General features: G+C 38.8%; 1 protein-coding gene across 3 annotated transcripts in view; it reads right to left on the bottom strand.

Annotated features, from left to right (window-relative positions):
• The window catches only part of Ghr (growth hormone receptor), a 249,325-nt gene that overhangs the window by 133,459 nt on the left and 93,239 nt on the right, over positions 1-22,627 (bottom strand). The window contains exon 1 of one of the 3 annotated variants that reach the window (XM_038321118.1): positions 13,984-14,176. The exons of the other annotated variants lie outside the window; for them this stretch is intronic. The gene's annotated coding sequence lies outside the window, so the exon portion shown is untranslated. Of the gene's footprint in view, positions 1-13,983; positions 14,177-22,627 lie in introns of those variants that run through there. 3 annotated transcript variants of the gene reach the window in all.

Genomic DNA, 22,627 nt, shown 5'->3' with positions numbered 1-22,627 from the left:
TAGAAATTGATGCAAAAGTTAACCAGACCATGGTTGTTAACTATAAGAACTAGGCCATCCTTGAAACCGAGAGAAGATGGCACCTATGTGAGAAGGGAAAGTTAGAGTAGGAAAAAGAAATTAGCTAGAGTTGAGGGGCTTAAACTTAGAACCAAATGACAAGTAAGGTTTTATGTGTATAGAAAGTAAGACAGCTATGGCAAACTTGTACAGTCCAAAGCACATTGCCAATGATCTGGTGCAGGGATGAATTCTGAGGCTATTTAGTTAATATTCTGAGACCAGTGCATAGAGATTGTTACCCACACTTATAGGCAAGATTGGGTTAGCAAGGTAAGACAGTACTGCTGCAGAATTTTCAATTATATAAATCAGCTTTTGGTGTATATAACATGAGCAACAATGAAGTTTCCTTAAGGTAAAATTGCTTCTCATGCTGTCTTACTTTAGTTACACTGAGGTACACTGAAAAGCTCTGAATACAGGAAAGACACATCTATGATACATGAGAGAGTGAACACATGAATGAAAGGCAGTGCTACAGGCAGGAGTCAGGATGCTGGGATCTGAGTTGCTTAGGGGAATAGGTCACATGATTGTTTGGGCTTTTTGGTGATTGACGCAGTCACAAGACTGTGGGCATTGTCTAATGTGAAGTTCAAGGTACAAGAACAACAACCAAAGGGAAAGAAACTATCAATGAATGTGAGCATTGTATAGAGATGGGGGCTAGGTAAATTTAACACTTAGGCTAGACTATTTTGTAAAAAAAACACCCATTGTTGTCAAAAATGATAGTAAAATGTGTATTAACGGCATGGGAGGCAATCTGTAGACACAGCTTGCTTATGATTAAGCTCACACAAACCGAACCATCACCACCTCTAACTTTTGCAAAGTTTTTGAAGGAAACTGGACAATGACCTCCTTAAAGTGTGATGCTAGCATATTAATATATAGGAGCAGTTGAGGAAGAATTGGGGCTGGAGTCCTGCCAAGCAAGTCAGGTAAAACACTATGATGACAGCAGGATTAATCCGAAATATTGAAGTTCCCTCAAATTCTCATTTTGCTAATTTTACATTTTTTGATATTGACAAAGGGTTGATTTTAAAAGACAAGTTGGAATAGAATTGTTTGTGTTGCACAGCAAAAACCTCAGGTAGATAAACTAACAAATATGTGCTTCCCAGTGTCAGTGTGTATTACTAATGAATTGTTGCAAAACTGAATTAACTCAGTGCAGAAAAACGCAAAGGCTTGTCCAAAATGATAGTCAAATCACTTCTTCTAATTAGCACCAAGCATTTATTTGAATAGTTTGCATTCAGAGTTCATGTTAGGACTATTTTAATGGTGGGGATAATTTGAAAACTGGTCAGCATCAAATGTTTATTTAAGTCAGTTTATTTCCCTCTCACTAGTGGGCAAAGGAAAAGTTTAGAATTTTATTTTCAATTAGAAAAATATTCGTGTGGTGTGTGTGTGTGTGTGTGTGTGTGCATGTACACACACATGAACAAGTCATAGCATGTGTGTGTAGGTCAGAGAACAATTGTATGGTGTCAGTTCTCTCCTTTGGTGTATTTTAGGGAACCGAATACAGGTCATTAATCTTTTTTTTTTTTTTTTTTTAGAATTTACTCAGAATAATTTTATTTCAAACATTTTATAAAGCTTTTTTAAAAAATATTTCAAACAGTGAAGAGATATATAACCTGCATGGAGAATACTATATCCACTGAGCCATCTTCTAGGCCCTGGCATTTTTAAAGAAAAAAAAAAACCCAAAAGTTGTGTGTTGTTCAACATTGAGCACATGTTCTGAGAAAAATGTAGTTAGGTGCTCTGTCATTTGAAAACTGAGGAGTTTTCGTAGACTAATCTAGACGGCATATAGCCCACTACATAGCAATGGTGCACGGTGAATACACACACACATATGGAATAGTCTAGGTCATGATGAACAAGATGAAAATAAGTGAAAGAGACAATAATTTAATTAAAATGGAGCAAAAATAGTTCCTTTTATTTTTCCCAAGTAGGTATGTACCCTAAACCAATGGGAGAAAAAATACAAGAAGAAATACAAGAACTTGTGTGATAATTAGTTATCACCATCAGTATCAAAGATTAGGTATTGAAGTTAGCTTTATGTGACTACCATTGCAGCAGGTTTATCTAACACTAACCTCTAACCCTAACTCCTAATCCTAATCCGAACACTAACCCCTAACCCTAACCCTAACCCCTAACCCCTAACCCTAACCCTAACCCCTAACCCCTAACCTTAACCATCACCCAAACATGAGCTATGCAGTTCACTATGTTATGAAGTCAACTGGTAAAAGGAATTCCTCATCTTTGTAAATGGTATGAGAACACTCTTAGGTATGGATCCTGATGTGGTATGAAACACAGTTATACAGAACAAAGCAGTAATTTTGTTAAGATTGCTCTTCCTCTGGAATCCAGGGGGATTCCAGGATAGGAACATTAGTTACATATATTGTAAGTCATAACTAAAATAGGTTCTGGAATAGTGGTCTATATAAAGTAGAGCTCATTTCCACCTAACAAATAAGCTTATGTTGTTAATGTCCAGACTGATCGGCTTAAGTTACCACCAGTCATAAGTGCCTACTGAACATTTGAGATATGGCTAATGTGACTGAGGAATAAAATAATTTTATACACCATTTTATCATAAGTGATTGCTTTAATTAAGAACTTAAGTGTATTTGGAAAGGGTTAGAAGGTGAATATACTTTTCCAACTGCACATTTTATAATCTAAATTAAGATAAAGTATTTTTGATAAAAATTTTAGCAGCTAAGTTGAAATGTGTTGTGAAGAATAAACTACATAGAGATTTTTAAAAAACTGGTACAAAAATGGATACAGGTTATCTTAATGTTTATAATGACTGAATATTAAACTTATATTTTAGATCATGGAGTTAGTTAAAATATGTTACTATAATGAAAATTCATTTCTTGTTTTCAAATGTGATTAGCCAAAAATTTAAAACACATGGTGTACAATAGGTTTCTATTTGGCAACACTGGTTAATACATTTTTTGGTTTATATATTTATACTTACATTAAAACAGCTCATTCTTGCTTACATTGTACTAACATCACATATTTTGTAACAAATCAATAAGCAATTTAATAATTTTTTAGGAACACAAGAATGAGTAGCATATTTTCAGAGGTTTTCCCAAGTGCAGAACAATGGGGACCCTAAGTTCACCTTTGGAGCCTTTGTGTGATGGCATTTGCCAAGGTTTTGCAGAAGGCTCTTAGGGGGAGTGTTACTTTTACTTCCACAAGTGTGACCATCTACAGTGTGTCCGCCTTTGAGTCAGAGGCCTTTGCTGTGCAGTGGCAAGTGCCTCATTACTGTCTGTTTGGAATTAAAAAGGACCGTGATCTCTTTTTGCCAATCTCTACCAAAGCTGACTTTAGGGTACCAGTATGAAGCCAGTAGAAGCTGGATCCAGCCCATCACTGGTAGGACGAGTGACTGTCGCTGGCTAACTCTCTGTGAAGAATCATCAGGTACAAAGATTAAGGAATCTGCTGACATGAACATAAAAATTTAAGGGAGCTTCGGAGTAAACCCTGGACATCTGATTTCCTCTAACGACATAGTCAGCAGATCCTGTTTAGTTAATAATCACTCCGAGATACATACCCAGGTCTATAGACATTATCCTAGCCATCTCACCTTGAGCTTCCTCTACAGAGAAGCTGAGCTAAGTAGCTATGTGAATGTGTTCTTGAACCAGAGAAAGATGGGTTCAAATCCAGGTTTTACTCAACTTTACTTAGTATGAAGACTTTTTCATTAAAAATCCATCAAAATTAGATGAAATAGCCTATTCAAGTCAGTTTTTCATTCTTCAATAAATTTATGATTATTCAAGTTCTGAGAATAGTACCACATTGTTCCCATAGATTAGACCAAGAGCGAGGCCTTAATTTGTGTTCTATATAAAACTGAAGACTGTGTGGGTGGTAAAGCAATAGATTTACATCACATGAGGGTGCAGAGAAGGGACAAACCCACACTTAAGTAACTTGTGTTTCCTAGGACTATGCAGGAATGCTCTATGTTTAGTTATGTAGGGAATTTAAAGCTCTTACACAGAGTTCCAGTTGTGTGGGAACTATCCCAGGTGTTTGATATAGCATTCCAATAAATTTGTCTGATGTTCTCACAGGGCTCAGATCATTCATTTTGTTAAGTAGAGAGTTTTAGAGCTGATTGAGTAGATAAAGTCTAACAATATGAGTGTTGGCTTGTACTGGAGACTCACGAGGAGAACACAGAGAAGGTGGGGCCTCCCCCTTCCTTTATGGACTTAAAGCAGAAAGAACATTTTGGCAGCCAGATGTTTGGAGCTCTTTCTATGGGGCTGTGCATGGTGATCCTCTTTAGACAGGAATTTCCATACTGTCAGGAACATTCTACTTAAAGCCAGTTGAGTACACTTAATACTTTGCAGCAACTTCCCAGAAGGATTTGAAGGAATTCCCAGAAGGTTTCCTCCTCTAGATTCTAGAGTCTAGAGCAATGCTTCTCAACCTGTGGGTTACATCCTCTCTGGAGGGCCGGTCAAATGACCTTCATAGGATTCTAATATCAGGTATTCTGCATATCAGATTTTTGCATTATGATTCATAACAGTAGAAAAATGACAGCTATGAAGTAGCAATGGAAATAATTTCATGATTAGGGGTCAGCACAACACAAGGAACTGCATTAAAGGGTCGCAGCATTAGGAAGGTGGAGAAGCACTGGTCTAGAGGGTCCTCAACTCACTCAGACTTATTCACTTGGCGCATTCACGGATTCACGACGCAGACACGATTACATAAAGAGAAAAATCAATTCTGTGGTGCTGACTTGAATAGAGTGCCCCTACTTTATACCATTTCCTTGATCAAGCCATCTTTCCCTCAGATCAGAACTTGAAAAAGAAAACCCCTCACCAGTGTTCTGGTTTCTCTTTTTTTCCCACAAGTAACTCCTTTAAATTCTGAGTTAGAAAATGTTTTTTTTTTTTTTATTTTTGAGACTATAATACATTAACTTTCTCCTTTCCATTCCTTCTTCCAAACCTCCCATACATTCCTCCTTGCTCTCTTTCAAATTCATGACATTTTTCTTTATTAATTGTTATTACATGTATCCAAGTATATGCCTATACATTCCTAAATATAGTCTGGACAATGTTATTTGTGTGTGTTTTCTGGGGGCTGACCATTGGTTTGGGATAACCAGTTAGTGTGCTCTTCCCTGGAGAAGACTGTTTCTCCAGATCCCCCCAGTCCTTAGCTGCTTGTAGTTCTTTGTGTAGGGTTGATGATTACTAATGACTCTGTTAGAACGGAGAGAACAAGAAGAATACTATTTAAACAACTTTAAAGATATTGGAATTTCCTTTCTGCTCTAAGACAGAAATGCTCTTCATTTCCGCTCACATAAGCAGAGGTTAATAGACTATGAGAGGCATCTTCTCACTGAACAAAGTCTCCAAACGAAAGCATTCCCTGTCTTGAGAAGATGGTTATCCAACAGGGAGCGATTTAGTAAGTCAGACTGTCCCAAATGATTTTCAATTTTTAAGGAATGCACATGTCTCCGCCTCTTTCGGCAAATATCAGAAATGCAGGTTTCTCCGAAACAGAATTACTTTGGTAACATTTGAAATGAACTCTCTTGTTTTTCTCAACTTTACTGGGTAGAGCTGTTCTTTTCGGGTAAAGTACTTGGGAGTTAACAAATTAAGAGTGAGGCAACCAGCTCTTCTAGGAAAGGCATCATGAGAGGAGTCAGTGATTGTCATGCACACTACAGTGCCAGCACAGTATTGCTTAAAGTGGTGACCTGGTGCCCACTCAACAGGGAACCTTGACTGCCTTCTCCGAGTACCAGTCCACGATTCTGAGAGAAACCAAGTGCAATCACTGACATTTATCAAGGGCCACCCATGTTCTGACATTCCTGGGCTCTTTATCTCTCTGTTCTTCCACTCTTCATCAAAGGAGGGCTGACAGCAGCTCTGCATCAGTCTTTGAACCAAAGAATTTGCATTAGAATTTTTTTTATTAAAGAAATATATGGGTTTATGAAGACTGCTTGTATAAGGAAAAAAAAGAAATACATAGGTCATCTTACTATTTCCTTCAGCCTTCACACAGATACTGCAAATGCGAACCTCATGTAACGAGTGAGAAAACAGAGGTTTAGAAGAATATCAAAACGAAGTGAATCTCCGAGGCTCACAAGGATCTGTTTTGTTTGGGCAGGGTCTGGAGGTGCTTTCAATATCTCTAACACCTGCCTTTGTATTGTCTACTTCTAAGTACACAAACTATATGGACTGAAAATATGATTGTGGGGTCAGAGAATAAGGGGAAAACTAGAAGGAACAAGAAGAACAGAAAGGGTAAACTTGAGATTGGAATAACAGAAAGAGGCAGACGTCCTACTATTTCTCGTGCACGGGGCAGTCAAGGATGCTGATAGCATTAAAGCTGACACAGTAATGTCGGCATTAACTCATAACGTGGGTAATAATCCGTGAATGTTCATGTAGCAGTTTATTAAAGAGTTGTACTGATCGAGGAACATCATAGTCACCTCTTTGCCTTGGAGCCTCCAAGAACACCTGGTCTTTGTTTAACACATTGCCTAAAGGCTGTGCTGTGTGCTCACTAAATGACATGGGGTCATCACCTTGCCTCGTTTTAAGCCTAACCATAAAAACAGAAAGAAACTACTTTGGCTAGACTGACAGAATACCAGAGAGATAGAAAACACAGGCAGATCAATGTCATGTCTTATCACTAAGAAGATGGCTGTATACTAATGACTTCACAGGTTCTTGAACTTAGACCATTCATTGTTAATGGCTGCAATAATAACTGTGTTTTGGAACAGTCTAATACAATGGTTCTCAACCTGTAGGTCTCAACTCTTTTGGGTGTTGTATGTCAGATATCCACATATCAGGTATTTATATTACTATTCATAACAGTAGCAAAATTACAGTTATGAGGTCGCAACAAAATAATTTTATGGCCGTGAGTCACCACAACATGAGGAACTGTATAAAGGGTCATAGCATTAGGAAGGATGAAAACCACTGATCTAACAGAAATGCAAATCACATTTATCACCTTAAATCTTCTTATAGTCACATTAAAAAAGAAAAACTGGATAATATTAATATTAATAAGATACATTTCAATAAAGTCAATGTATTCTAGTTAATTCACAAGCAAAACTCAAACACTTGCCCAGTCCTAAGCTCTATGCATCTCATAAACTTCTTTACAGAACAATGACCACTTAGAACAAATGGAGCTTTGCTTAGGATTTTACATTTTCATTATCAATTATGTTACTGATTGCTTATTCCCTCAAAACAGAAAAAAGCCAAGAACTGATAGAGTTGAACCTAAAACAACCCAAAAGCACGGCAAAAAAATTTGCTTTCTGTCCTCTTTCATGACTCCCGTGTCCTGTCCTTTTGCCTGCTGTCTGTCTTTTCTAATCACCCCATCATCATGAGCCTCTCTTGGTCTCTTTTCTATATTCTCTACTATAATCACACAGCTGTTTACATGAATATATGCATACTAGGGTCTGCATATGAGAAAAGAACGTATGGGTTCCTTTCTTTCTGAGTTCAGGTCACCTCACTTAAAATTATACTGTCCACGTTCATCCACTTTCTTACAGCTTTTCATGAGTTCTGTTTTTTTCCTCACCGTTGAGTGAATGAGATTCCACTTTGTAGGTGTGTCACGTTTTTACTAGCTACTCACCACTGCTAGACATCGAAGCTGGTTCCATTTCTTTGCTGTCATAGACAGAACAGCAATAAACTTGGATGTGGAAATAACTCTACGGAGTTTCTGAGTTTATACCCAAGAGTTCAATGGCTGAATCGTATGGTAGTTCTCTCTCTCTCCCATAACTTTTTTCCTTCTTTACTTCTTTCTGTTTTAGTTTTGAGAGATGAGGTTTCATGCAGCTCAGCCTGTTCTAGAACTTGCCACATTGCCAGACAAAACTGTCCTAGCACTTAAGAGTCTCTTGCCTCTATGCCCAGCTCGTAAGTTGACTTTTCATTAATCTTGTGTGTCAAGTGGTTGAAATAATAAATATAAAATTAGGAAACAAAATTATTATTCCATGAAATGGCAAGATAAAAAAAATAGCACAGGAAAAGGTGAAATCACTCAGGCAATGTTTCAAAATGTCGCCGACGAACTGGACAGGCCAAGATAAAGAAATACTCAGGTAGAGAAGCAATCATTCAGACATTGTTTCAAAATGTCACTGATGACATCATTTGGGCAGGCCAAATGATGATGAAATCCCTCCAAGACCTCCTAACTATTCCATCCAATGCTGACTGATTTAGTTACCGCTGCTGTCAAGGGACTTCACAGCTCTAAGATGACTAAGCAACTGTTGAAAATCAGGAGGTTATCCTGTCACAGGAGCCTAAGAGAGTGGAAGAGGAAGTCAGTCACTTCAGTGTATGTGTGTGTGTGTGTGGGGGGGGGGATCAGAGGAATTAGGAATTTGAAAGGGACTTTATTTGCCTTTGGTGGAAGACTAGCTTGAGGTGCAGTACAAACAGCCACTGGCAGCACAAAATGGCTTCTGGCTGTCTACCAAGGAAACTGAAACACTTTGATAGGAGCAAGGACCCGATACCAGTCAACAAGTCCAGTGAGCTTGGAAGGAGTTTCCAGGGGGATAACCCTGCTTTTAGGATACTTTCATTCCCTCCCTATGGACTCTAAGCAGAGAGCCCACTGGCCACAGTGTGCCTTGCCATCAACATAATTGTGAAGCAATAAGTGGGTATTATAAGCCACTGCATTTATGGTAATTAGTTACAGAAGCAACTGGGAACTAAGCCTCTAAAAGTCCAGAATTGAGTCCTAGGCTGACTTCCTTGCTCAGGAAGATAATATGCGATTCAATCTTACCTGTAGGTAGAAACTTGGATCCTAAAGGGACTTGGCAATAATATATACTGATAATTGTTATGAGCTACAACAAACAAGTTAGACAGTTTTTATATGGTTTTGTCTCCTTCAATTTCTTGGGATAAGAAAACTTAGATCTGAAAAGTAGAATGTCTCAACGCAGACAGCTGCAATGTTCTCTCATATCTTAAGGTCATTAATTTTCCTATATTTCAACTAGAGGGTCACAAAGCCATCTTCTGATTCTTATTTTCCAAGCTCACTCTTTAAAAACGAATCCAGTAGTCAGCTGAAGTAGAATTTGTTCCTAGCATAGCAAGGAATGGAAAACAAAAAGATTTTAGTCAAGAGCATCGGTCTTTTATCTTGACTTTGGCTTGTATAAATCAGGCCCAGGGGTCTGACTACCTATGGGCCACTGGGCAGAACTGATTTTTTGAACACAGATCTGCATGAAATTGTGAAAGGGAAGATGAGAAAAGCCTGGAAGACGGTGTCTTGATGAGTTTGTAGGCCTTGCCTTTTATTTTAATTCAAGGTCAAACTTGGGAATTAAAAACTAGAATAAATCTGTAGAAAAGTATATTCAAACCGAGGTTGCGACCTATCACTGACTGGGGCGTGAGAAAGATAAGCACATGAAGTCTGTGTGGTGATGGGCAGTCTATCTTGGTGGCACACTATGCCAATCTTGGGGGTTGTGTTTCTCATCCTCCTGAATTACACATTTAATTCCAAAGAGATTTATGTTGGATTTCTGAGGAGCCCATCACAGTGTTTCTCAGGAAATTATAATTAAAGGACCTCTTTGTATTTCTTTTTTTTATTACAAATTATGATTCCAAAACGTACCTAAAATAAAATCTTATTTGAAAAGGAGAAACATTTATTTTATAGGGTAACAATTAAGAAGGGATATTTTTCACATAGAAGTAAAAAACATTTTTTTATTTCTGTCACATCTTACTAACACATTAATATGTTGTTTGATATGGTAAGTGGACTTCCCGAAGACTCTATGTCTCACAGATTCACCTTCAAAGATATCACCAATAAGATTGAACTGGATGCTAGTGGTCAGTATTGGAAGAACTGGGATTCCATTTATTTTCTTGCTTTCTTGTTTTTTAAGTGTCTCTGAATGTATAGACCTTTATCTCTCCAAGATTTTTTAGGTCATGTATGATTTGCCTAGCAATATGTCAAAAACCTTGAAAATCATGGTCTCAGAATGCCTAAGCAACAAGAAAAGAAGAGATAACCCTCAAACACCAAATCATCTTTGGACTTTGGACTTCCTATCTTAATATAATTTTGTTATTTAATATACTAATTATTACTGTTGCCTTTTGCATTGTGCCTCTAACTTTTGTATTTCTTTTAAATCAGATGGACAATGAAGAGAACTGGAATGAACAGGTTGACCCAAAGTGTGAATCAGCGCTCTTCACACACCGTCCATGCACCAGGAAGCCCGAGGGATAGATACCCAAAATGCCACTGAGTGGATTTTGTAATTCTTCAGTTTGTCTAACAGAAACAAACCATTCCTCTTCCTTTCAAATTAAGGTGATCTGAATGGAATTTTCACATTTCAAGCTCTTCCGATGAAGTTACTGGTGAACAATGGTATGTTGAAATGAAGAAGAGGATTGATCCAAATGCTCTGGATGGAAGAAGAAGTTCAGAACTAATAGTTACTTTGGTATGCCAGAACAACTTTTTTTAAAATCAAATCCGTTTTCTTCATCACAACCTTGGGCAAGGTCTGACAAATGTTGGCAATTAGAAGTCTGTCTTCTTCAGAAGTTCTAAGCCAAATTTCTACATGTGGTACTAGGTTAATATAGTAAGGATTATAATAGAGTAAATGAATGATTTGGACATTTATGACATAGCTAACTGTGTCTCGATAATAAATTTTCATTGAATTTCTAAAGGCTAAAAAAAATAATCTGCAGGAAGCTGTTCAAAGAACAGGATTCCCGAATTCTGAAGAACAAAATGGAGGCATTGCAGACAGTGGCACATAGTGTAACTGGATGATTGTCGGCATCTAAAACAACTCCTACCTGAACTGGAGCTGTCTCTTGAATCTTCCTGGAATCAGAGTTCTCTGACCTGTAAACAAGAATGTCCCAATGCAGACACAGGTGCTGCTATCTCCCGGGCCTTGGGATCATTCAGTTCTCTGGGTTTCAGTTGAGTCCTAGAGTCAACCTGATTCTTATCTTATTTTCTGAGTTCACTTAGAAACAAAACAAATTAACACCTGGCCCAAATCCTTATCTAATGGTCAAGTAGGTTTATCTTTTCTTTTTAAAATTTCCAATCTACTTAGTACGTTCAGGGTTCACCCAGTTACCCGAGCTGAATGCCGATTTCTTCATTTATTCTCACATTTAAGTTAGCACTGTGAAAGGTGGTTTGCTTTTTTCTTTTTATCTTGGCTTTTCTCTGGAACACAGTGCTTTCTCCTGCCCCCACCCTAGACCACTGCCTCGTCTCTTCATTGGACTTTCAACAATCACCCTCATGGACTGTCTCCTTTTGCTTCCCAGCTTGCTGTTAGACAAGGTAACCTTCAAAATCGCAATCAAATATCATTCTCCTCATTGGGTTGTCTATACCACCCCCATGAGTTAATCAACCACTCTTTTATGCCTATACCAAATTTTAACCTCTCCTTCACACCACAAATCCAAGCCCCAAGACAATGGACTATTGTGTGGAATTGATGAGGTCAGCTACCCCTTTGGGGCCTCTTCCTCAGTCTCCTCAGAATGCACATCCAAATCTCTACTCTGCTTCTACAGGAGAGATAAACAGAAAAACAACAAGAGGATAAAAAGTAAAGAAGAATTGGTGAGGTTGTGTAAATGACTTTCTACTTATTTTTCATCAGAAGCATGAATCATGAATTTTTCCATTGAAAATCATTATCCACACCACTAAATTAAATTTTTTTAAAGATGTGACTTCTTTGATGACAAAGAGCCTTGCTAATTTCTATTGGTCATAGTGTATTAGAGGTCAAGGAAAGTCATGATGAGGCCCCCAAAAAAAACTACTGGGGGGGCAGAATCAAAAACAGAGCCTGGAAGAGGGATGGAATCCTAAGAATCATTTTAGGTTAGCAGTCTCAGTCTATAGATGTGGGAAGGGGAGCAGAGAGTGGTTGAATAGAAACATAAGACCCTGCAGCTTGGTTAGGTGGCAAACACCCGGTCACCTATTCCCAGCCAGATGAGCTGCTTCAGTGTTTATGTTCCCTCTAGCCTGCCACTTGGATTATTTTCAAGAAGCATTTCAGGGGGCAACCAGACACACTCATTCCCATGCTCATACGTATCAACTCTCCTATTCTGAAGTATGGTTAGGCATCGGGCATAAACAAACCGTAAAAAGTATGGACACACAGTGACTCCCATCCGTCTTGCCTCAGCTGGCTCACTACGTATACACCACTCCCGTGTGGATCGAGCTCTCCATGTCATTTTCTTCAAAGTAAGGCAAAGGTGCAGGCAACGCTAAGAGAAACATTTACTTTCAATCAATTCTGACATCTAGATGGAATAATCCTGTTAGAGCCTTGGGGGTGGGGAAACGTCTATTTTCCATACAGGAAAACCAGCGCTCTTCTCTCACAGCAGATCTGCTGCCTGTTTCAAGCCCTCTAGCATAAATAATAAACTCTCGGAAATGTACATCCAGCTCTGTGTGATCTCATCTGGCCTCTTTCTACCACGCCATTCCCTTCTTTTACCATTTTTCCAAACTTTCTCTTTCTTCTGTCCACAAAGCCATCTCTGAATCTCTGGGCCCCTTTTCTCTTTCCTATTGCAACTCCATCACCTTGGCTACTCCTTCCCCTAAACCTTAGCTCAAGGCCTTTTCAATTAGAAGCCTCTTAGCAGCAATGCCTTTCTCTTACCATGTAAAGTTGGGTGATTTTCTTCTCTACTTCCACAGAAGCCCTGGCTTCTATAAACCTCTCCTGTACAGTGAGTGATTTTTCTCTTCTCTCTTTAGAGGATTCTCTTGGGGTCTCTACTCTCAATTCAGTACACAGCAACCTAGTTTTAAATGAGCTATTGTTAGAGCAGACAAACCTCAGGATAGTGTTTTCAAAGGTATTTGGACGTCGTGGGAACATATTCTTCTGTTGAAAGTTTACCTGCATGCCTCAGAGGGGTATAAGAAAATGATGGTTTCTATCACAGCAGACAAAGAAATGTGATTATTGTCAACCAGACAGGAAGAAACCTAAGACATCAGATTTAATAGGCAAAGACCTATGGCTAGAACCTTAGAAGGACAAGATCTTGGTTTTCCTTTTCTTCAAAATGACCATCCCTTAGACTTCAGTGAAAGAGAAAGATAAATTAAGTATGCAAGATCGTTAGGGTGTTTTCATCAATGTAAATTCAACGCAGAAATCGAAAACATGGAGCAGAATTAAGACCTTGAAGCATTTCCAGATGCAAACTTTAATCTTTCAAATTGTACCAGCTCCACAAATGGATTAATGCTCAAGAAACTAGCCCTGCCTTTGATGAATAGACTTGAGAAGCCCAAATTACATTTCAGTGATGAAAGGAACAAGTACAGTCAAAGGCTTTGCCAGTGCTCGCTAGCACTTGGAAATGAATTATTTGGAGAATTAGATTGAAGAAGAAAACAGGGAAATCTAGGTAAAAGAGGAATCAATAAAGTAGAACAACAACTATGAAAAAATACATCCAAGCTTAGCTAGGTCAGATATTCATTTTTTTTTTTTAATTGTAAAAGCAAGCAGTGGGAGCAAAGGAGACCTGACCTGACTCTAGGAGCTTTTAATCAAAGCTAACCATACAGGAATACAAACCAAATACTTCTGGAATCAAGGCTAAGTATTATTATAAGTTCTGTCGGAATTTATATCAAGAATCTTTTCAATTTTCTTTTCCGTTCATTTACCTTTGAAAGAAGATCTCAAAGATTTAGTTAAAATCTGGTAGAGAAGCTAGGGTTGAAGGTAGAATTTCACAGACGTTTCTTGGTCGTTGCTTGGCTGTCATGGTCTGCAGCTTCTAGGAGTTGTTGGTTGGGTATATAAATCTCCGAAAAATCTCCATAAATTTATAACCCTCTATCTTGTGGTCTCTCCCACTGTCTCTCACACACCTGGTGCTAGAAGAGTATATCAATTGTGCCAGATGATTGCTCCATCTAATGCAGCTGTTGACCTATGCCCAGAACATTTTTGGATGCTTCCAGCTGCAGTGAAGGTCAAGCTGAGCTGGCGTCTACCTGAGGCCACACTATTGTTTAAGAAGAGAGTTGAATGTTAGAACTCAAGGCAGACTATGCTTCTCATCTAGATAGACGGAATACAATAATTGAGTAGTTTTACTCTGGTCCTTTGACCCCTCTAAGAAGGGCAAAGGCAAAGAAGCAGAAATGTACTGGTACTTGACTTGAGTTTGCCAAAAATTCAGAGTGCAGAATGTTGAGTATGTTTTAATTGAAGAAATAAATGCAAGAACAAATTCTAAAATACCACTATGGATTGGAAATCTTAGACTATTTCATTTTATTATAGACATTCAACTAGTCATTGTTAACAGTGTCTTTAACTAGAACACCTTTAGCGTGTCCTATGTATTACTTTCTTCCTTAATGTCAACCCAACAAAGTTCCTGACCATCCAAGAACATTTAGTTGAAAAGGAGCACGCACTTAGATATGTTTTTATTTATTTTACTTCTCTCTTTTTTTGAGGAATTTTCCTAGAAAGAGTTTTGATGGAGGAGAGTTATCTGTCTATGTTTCTTTCATTGGTTAATTAATAAAGAAAACTGCCTTGGCCCTTTAAGAACAGAAAATTAGGTAGGTGGAGTAGACAGAACAGAATTGTGGGAACAAGGAAGTAGAGTTAGGGAGAGACGCTTCAGGCAGTCGCGTGGTGAGGCTCCATGCGGCTCCTCTCCGAGATGGACGCAGGTTAAGATCTCTCCTGGTAAGCCACACCTCGTGGTGCTACACAGATACTAAATATGGGTTAAAGCAAGATATGAGAATCAACCAATAAGAAGCTACAGATAACGGGCCAGGCAGTGTTTAAAAGAATACAGTTTTCGTGTAATTATTTTGGGTAAAGCTAGCCGGCGGCGGGTGGCGGGACGCAGCCCCCGCCGCTTCACACTACAGTTTGGCGCGCCAACGTGGTGACCAAATCCACGTAAAAACCTTAAAAAGCTTTAAATAAAGGAGAGAGAGAGTTTAACACGGCTTTTTGCTGTTTGCCTGGACATGCTGTAGAGAGATCTCCTGTTTCCGCAATAGCGGCACAAAAAAAAAAAAAAAAAAAAAAAAAAAAAGCTGAGTCATTTTAAACTGCAGCTTCCTGCGCTGTGCCGCCAGTGCAAACTCTGGCTATAAAGCATTTCAGTGGCTTTTATGGACTGGATGTTTGTGTGCCCGCTGGGGATCGGAAAGAAGGTTCTCTGAGACCATGCTCTGAGGCAGGAGTGGCTCCGGCTCTGCTCCGCCACGCTGAATTGTGCTGACCTCAGGCAGGAACTATCGTAATTACCATGATAACAGCGCAGTTAAGGTTTAGACTTGGCTGTAAACAGGCAGTACCGTATTATTTTAAGAAGTGGTTAACCTTTTAAGAAATGCTCCTGGATAGTAAAAAATTACAGATTCACAATAGAAAAGATTCAGACATAGAAGGCCTTTAAATGGCTCACGTAGGCTTAAAAGAGAGAAAAAGAAAATATAGAGAATAAAGTTAATGCTTTAAAAAAAAAGGGTTAAAGTCTTTAAAGAGACAGAGTACAGATAGTTATAGATTAAAAGAAGTAAAGTGATAGAGTAAAAATAAGCCACGTAAAAATGGAAAATTCACAGAGAGTCTGGATTATGTATTTTGTTGTGTTTTCTTTGATTTTTTTGACTGTAAAGGAGCTAAGTACAGAGAGACATTTCATTATATGGGCTGCCAGGCTAGACCAGAATGGACATCTTAACGGTATGACTTCAGGATTTGGATCTAAGAACATGATGCTTTGGAAAAGAGTTTCTTCTTTTGTTTTCACAGAGGATGAGACTCTGTGGATTGCTTCTATCCCAATATGGTATGATAGACCACGCCCTCCTGAAAGGTTGCTGTGAACACCCTCAAAAAATTACTTCGCTCAACTGCCGACTGAGATGAACCTAGCACACAGGTTACACCATGAAAGACCTAAATAACAGCGCCCCCATTCAGCAGGAAGCAGTTTGGAGAGAAAAAACTGCGCCCATTTTCCCAAATATTGCTTATAAATGTTCTTTTACATTTAAAGGGGGAGATGATATAGATATGAATTTGCATTGGTATAGATTTTAAGGTCAATTTTGTTATATGTATATGTATTTCTGATCTTGATTAAGCTATTGTGATAGTAGTTCATTTTAAAAACTGTAATGTATAATTAGGAAATATAGGTTGTTAATGGATAATCATCGATTAATAGTCAAGCTTGTAGTCATGTTAGTCATTTTCTAGATGTGCATAGATATATTTCAGATAGGCATTCTTCATATCTTTCAAAGACTGCAGAATATGGCATTTAATGTTTTAATAACTTAGGGTTTTTCATGACAACGAGACACGTCTGCTCCTGGCAGCACCAATCTACTTCGAGAGGAAGATGGGCATCGAAGAGGCTACTTATGGAGTTTGTTAGCCATTTGGGCAAGAAAATGCTCTTGCCTGGACTGTTGCATAAACTGGACACAAGGAACCCACAGAAAGAGGACTGCTGAACTTGCCTAAAGGTGAGATGGTCTTTCGGGGTTCCTGATTCGTGAAAGAGTCTGCGAGACATTCTGCAGGACACAGCAGAAAGTGACTGAACTGTCTTTGGAATTTTTCTGCTTCATGGAATTGTCTGCTGGATACTGTGGGCCTGAAGCCCGAAGATGGATGCCCCAACGGTACAGAGGAACTTTGGGTGACTGTCCAGGCAGCGAGTTGTCTCTGTCATTTCTAGAGTTTTATAAGTTACTTATTTCTTGTTTACTTAGGTAGCATTGTATCCTTCTGGAGTCTTTGATGGAGTTGAAGAATGGTTCAATAGTTATAGATTTCCTTAGTTATGATAAAAGATAAAATAGATTTAAATATTGTAACTGTAATACTTGCTTGATAACTGTTTTGTTATATGTAATTTTGCTATGTTAAAGTTGAAGCCTTTCTTTTTTGTTTAAACAGAAAAAGGGGAAATGATGGAGGAGAGTTATCTGTCTATGTTTCTTTCATTGGTTAATTAATAAAGAAAACTGCCTTGGCCCTTTAAGAACAGAAAATTAGGTAGGTGGAGTAGACAGAACAGAATTGTGGGAACAAGGAAGTAGAGTTAGGGAGAGACGCTTCAGGCAGTCGCGTGGTGAGGCTCCATGCGGCTCCTCTCCGAGATGGACGCAGGTTAAGATCTCTCCTGGTAAGCCACACCTCGTGGTGCTACACAGATACTAAATATGGGTTAAAGCAAGATATGAGAATCAACCAATAAGAAGCTACAGATAACGGGCCAGGCAGTGTTTAAAAGAATACAGTTTTCGTGTAATTATTTTGGGTAAAGCTAGCCGGCGGCGGGTGGCGGGACGCAGCCCCCGCCGCTTCACACTACAGAGTTTGTTATGTAGTCCAGGCTGACCTTGAACTCTTGATCGTCTTGCGGCAGTCTTTAGTTGCTGGCTGTTGTGATTGCAGATGTACACATCCCATCCACGCTTTGTTTGTTGGACAGTTTTTAATTACCATATAACTGAGCTCTCTCAGATGAAAATGGTCACAAATCACGATAAGGTACAAATTACTAAATATTTAGTGAATTACATACACAAGCCATACAAAATACAAAAGGATCACTTCTCAAGTGTGGAATTGTGCCATAGTTCTTGTAACTACTCATGTCATTGGAACAATCATGGCTCCCAATAAGTATGGACTGAACAACTCCACACACAAGACTGTGAAGAATATTCCATTGAGTGAGCAACAGTCCTGTCCACACTATTACCACAAGAAGACTTCTCTGGTCCATGATTGTTGACAGAATTAGTGTGCTGGTTATTGGACATGTTTGTATAGATAGATTTTTGAAGTATGTATGAAATGAACCATTTCATGACATGTAATGAATGAATTCAAACTCCTTTAGGATAAGCTGGCCCAGAGAGAGCATTCCATTGAATAATTAACAATAACTAGCATTGAGAATTTCAGTGATTTTTCTGTCATTAATTTGTTTGAAATTATGCTTTGGACACTCAGAAACAGACAGCATAATAGATGCCTTTAAAACAAAACTTAGGTACTCATAAATAACTGTCTGCCTAGTTTGTACTACATGTCAGAAGTGGAGGTCTTATTTAGAGGCTTTCTTTAAATCTCATTTCATTGCCCACTTCATCTCTCCAATTTACCTTTTCAGTTAATTTTTGAGTCTATTACATTTTCATTACCTTTTCTGTTGGAAATGCCCATGTCCTAGCTATCATTCTTATTTAGAATTGACTGCTTTCCTAAATCTTTACAATTCATGTTTACACACACACACACACACACATGAAACAACATAGTTATACCTTCTGACTAAGCATACAAATGTCCTTTCTCATCGGATTAATGCAATATGCTTTAAGTATGTTACTAGTTGCCATTCTTAAGTACATTTTTTACTTTGAATTAGCAATAGGATCTAGTTAAACACATTTCACAGACAACCTTATAGCTAACCATGGTCTCATGACTATGTCCTGGCTATCAAGTCATGAATAGAAGTGGCACGTGATTTGGGGGATTGAGCACCCCCTTTCCATCTCCTATTAGATTGGGTGTTATTTGATCCTGGATGATGAGGATTACTATGTAGACCTAGATCTTCTGAATGTATCATTGAAAGGGAATCCTTTTCTCCTTACTTTTCAGATTCCAGTGTCCAACAAGGGAGAATGAGAGAAAAGACTTGTAGAACAACATAACTTAAAATGCTACCCAAACATTTATAGAAAAGGAGTGCACATAAGTGTATAAAGTCTGCATCTGCCCCTTTATAAATCTTCGAGAATAACGTCTTCTTTTTTTATTAAGAGAGTGATAAACCCCACTGCAGTGTTGAAGCCAGATGTATTTGGAATAGTTAGAACTTGTCAGTAGTTTTATTGGGGGAAATTATTGGACTTGGCAGAGGCAAAGTCCTTGTTAGATAAGAATGTCACTTTGGTCTAATAAAGAAAATAAATGATATTCTGTCCCATGTTACCCTAAACCAAATTTTCAAATCTCAAGCCTCTAGGGGTTTAGACCAAGAGAATAGGGAAGAGCACATCTACAAAATGAGCCTGTGTTCTTCCTCTCTAGGTTTCTGTACTGGCTCCCTACAACCACTTGAATACAAAGCAGTTACTCTGATAATGTCAGCAGGGTAAACTGAGATCTTCTGCTTCAAACAGAATTGTAGTCATGGGAACTTTGTATTTATTTCCAGATGAGCTAATCAAGACTTTTACATCTACAGAGTCAACCTTGATTTTCTATTATAAGTGGACAACAATTGATTACATGGAAATTAGTAAGCATATGTGTACATGTATGTGGAGAGATGAAGGAGAGTGAGGAGGAAGAGATTAGATCTTCTAATAAAATTTATAAAGAAAATGAAGAAAGCTCTGTAAAAATGTTTTCCCTTATTTTGATTTTTGTTTCATTTATGTTAGAATCTCCTAAGTACTTTCCAGATATAGTCTCCCCATTTTTCTAGAAAATTATTTGTTAGAATTTCCTAAGTACATACCGGATATATTTTCACCCTCCTGCCTCCCAACTTTATTGCTATTATCTGAATATGCTGAGAATGAATTTCTAATCTCAAAGGCTGGGTAACGGGGGGGAGGTGCTGCACATAAGATGCTGGGACAACTGGAAAGATCTCATCTGCTTGCCAAAGTTGCAAGGGATGTGGAGAGAAGACTTAAGAGCAGCACTCAGCATCCCTGAGGGATCCATGACAGGCTGTTGTTGGAAGTGGCGGGGGGGAGATCTGTATCTTACAGAAAAATCTTCACATGCTGGGAAGCATTCGCCTTCTCCATGGAGGAGTAGTATCTCCCATTCACACTCCATTATAGACAAAACTAAGGACATAAAACTTAATGACCATATGAGTTAGCATTTCATCAGGTAGCTACTCCTGGCCATGTAGGCAAGTGATTTTTCAACTGTGAGCCACAACCCATCTTTTGGCTATGAACTCAATTCATTGAGTTAAAACCAGCATGTTTTTTTTTTCCTTATATGTTTAAAGAATGGAATAGAACAATCAGTTCTTCACGCGAAACCTTGAATGCCTATGTTTGTCTATTTGGCCTCAGTTTTCTTGTCATGATCTGACAATTAAAATGTTTGCAGGTACATTAATATAGTGTTGTCAGTTTTTCAGTAACATGGAAAATATCACAGTGGGATAATGAAGGATGAAATTTTGCTGTGCTTCCAGAAGCACTGCTACTGCACAGCAAGGTAGGATTGGTGAGACTTTCCTTGACTTTCATTTGTTCCAGTCTCCACTCATATCACACAGACAGGGCAATTCAGTCTCACAGTTACTGTGGCATTACTGTTGCCGGCTCACTTCTTCTTTCTTTCTTCTTCTTTATCTTAATTGATAAGTTAATGGATATAATGGTCTGCCATTGTTGTAATTGGCAGTTATTTAAAAATTGGTGAGGCTGGATAGACCTTTTTTTCTTTTCTTTTCTTTTTTTTTTTTTGAGATAGGGTTTCTCTGTAGTTTTGGAGCCTGTCCTGGAACTAGCTCTTATAGAACAGGCTGGCCTCGAACTGAATAGTCTTTTAAACATTTGTTTTTCTGGTTTTTTTTTTAAGACAGAGTTTCTCTGTGTAGCCCTGGTTATCTAGGAACTCACTTTGTAGACCAGGGTGGCTTCGACTCACAGAGATCAGCCTGCCTCTGACTCCTAAGGGCTGGGGTTAAAGGTGTGCCACCACCATGCTTGGCCTCTTTCAAACGTTTATTGTAAAATATCTAAAAATATGTGCTGTCAGTTTTGTTGGACTCCTCCCTTTGTTGATGGTCCCTTCCTTTTTCTTTCTGAATTTGCATACATTTTATTTTAAGGGTCCCATCATCATTATTTGCCAGAGATGATAAAACAACAGGAATTAATAAAGAGAAAGTATAAACTTGTACAGCCCTTTTGGAAATCAGTATGGTAGTTTCTCAGAAAACTGAGAATCAATCTACCTCAGGACCTAGTGATTCCACTCTTTGGCATATACCCAAAGGATATACTTAATCATACCACAAGGACACTTGCTCAACTATGTACATAACAGCTTTATTTGCAATAGCGAGAATCTGGGAAGAACGTAGGTGCCCCCTCCATTGAAGAATGGATAAAGAAAATGTGGTACATATAAACAATGGAGTATTACTTGGGGGAATGGTAGGAAAAAAGGGATACTAAACTGTTGTGGTTTGTAAAATAAATGAAAAAAAGTATAAATGAAGTAAAAAAAAAACAATGACATCTGGCAATTTGAGGGCAAATGGATGAAACTAGAAAAACAATCCCGAGTGAGGTAACCCAGACCCAGAAAGACAAACTTGGTATGTATTTACTCATAAGTGGACTTTAGCTATAAAGTAAAGGATAATCAAGCTACAATCCACACACACCCAGAGAGCCTAGGCAACAAGGAGGAGTCAAGGGGCGGGTATGACACATGGAAATAGAGGAGATCTCCTAGTTGAACCAGGGGTTGGTGGGCTTGGGAACTTGAGGGGTTATGAGGTTGATGAAGGGGGTAGTGCTGAAAGAGATGACTAGAAAGGGGACTTTTGTGGAGTTGGGTAGAAGCCTGATGCAAGGGAAACTTCGAGAAAGACTCGAAGCAGTGAATGCATAGCCTGAACTGGCCATCTCCTGTGATGAGATTGGAAAGCCTTCATCCAGTGACTGATGGAGGCAGATTCATAGACCCAGGGTCAAACACTGGGCTGTGCTAAGGGAGTTCTGCTGAGGAGGGGAAGGACAGATTGTAGAAAACAGGAAAGTCAGGAGCCTAGCAGGAAAACCCACAGAAACCACTAGTCTGGCTCATGGGAACTCAAACAGTCTAAACAAGCACCGAGGGAGGCTGCATGGGACTGACCTAGGCACTCTGCATATACGTGACAGTTGTATAGCTTGGTCCACAGGTGGGATTCCTGGCAACGGGAGCAAGGACTGTCCCCAGTGCTTTGACTGGCTCTTGGGAACCTATTCCTCATGATGGATTGCCTTGCTCAGCCTGAATACATGGGGAAGTGCTTGGTCTTAGGGCAGCTTGCTATGCTATGCTTTGCTGAAGTCCATCTGAGGCCTGATTTTTTCTAAGCAATCATGGAGGAGGGGGTACATTGAGGGGTAGAGGTGAGAAGGGGGAGGGAGTGAGAGGAAAGAAGGGAGAAGAGGCTGTGGTTGGGATGTAAAATAATATAAATTAATAAAAAATGAGAGAGGACATTTTAATCAGCTGGATTTTGTCAGACTGATGTCAACA

This window comes from Arvicola amphibius, chromosome 3 (genome assembly GCF_903992535.2).
Source record: "Arvicola amphibius chromosome 3, mArvAmp1.2, whole genome shotgun sequence".
In the NCBI taxonomy this organism is placed as follows: Eukaryota; Metazoa; Chordata; class Mammalia; order Rodentia; family Cricetidae; genus Arvicola; species Arvicola amphibius.
Note: the sequence above shows the minus strand (reverse complement) of the source record. Positions and strands in the feature narration are given on the sequence as shown.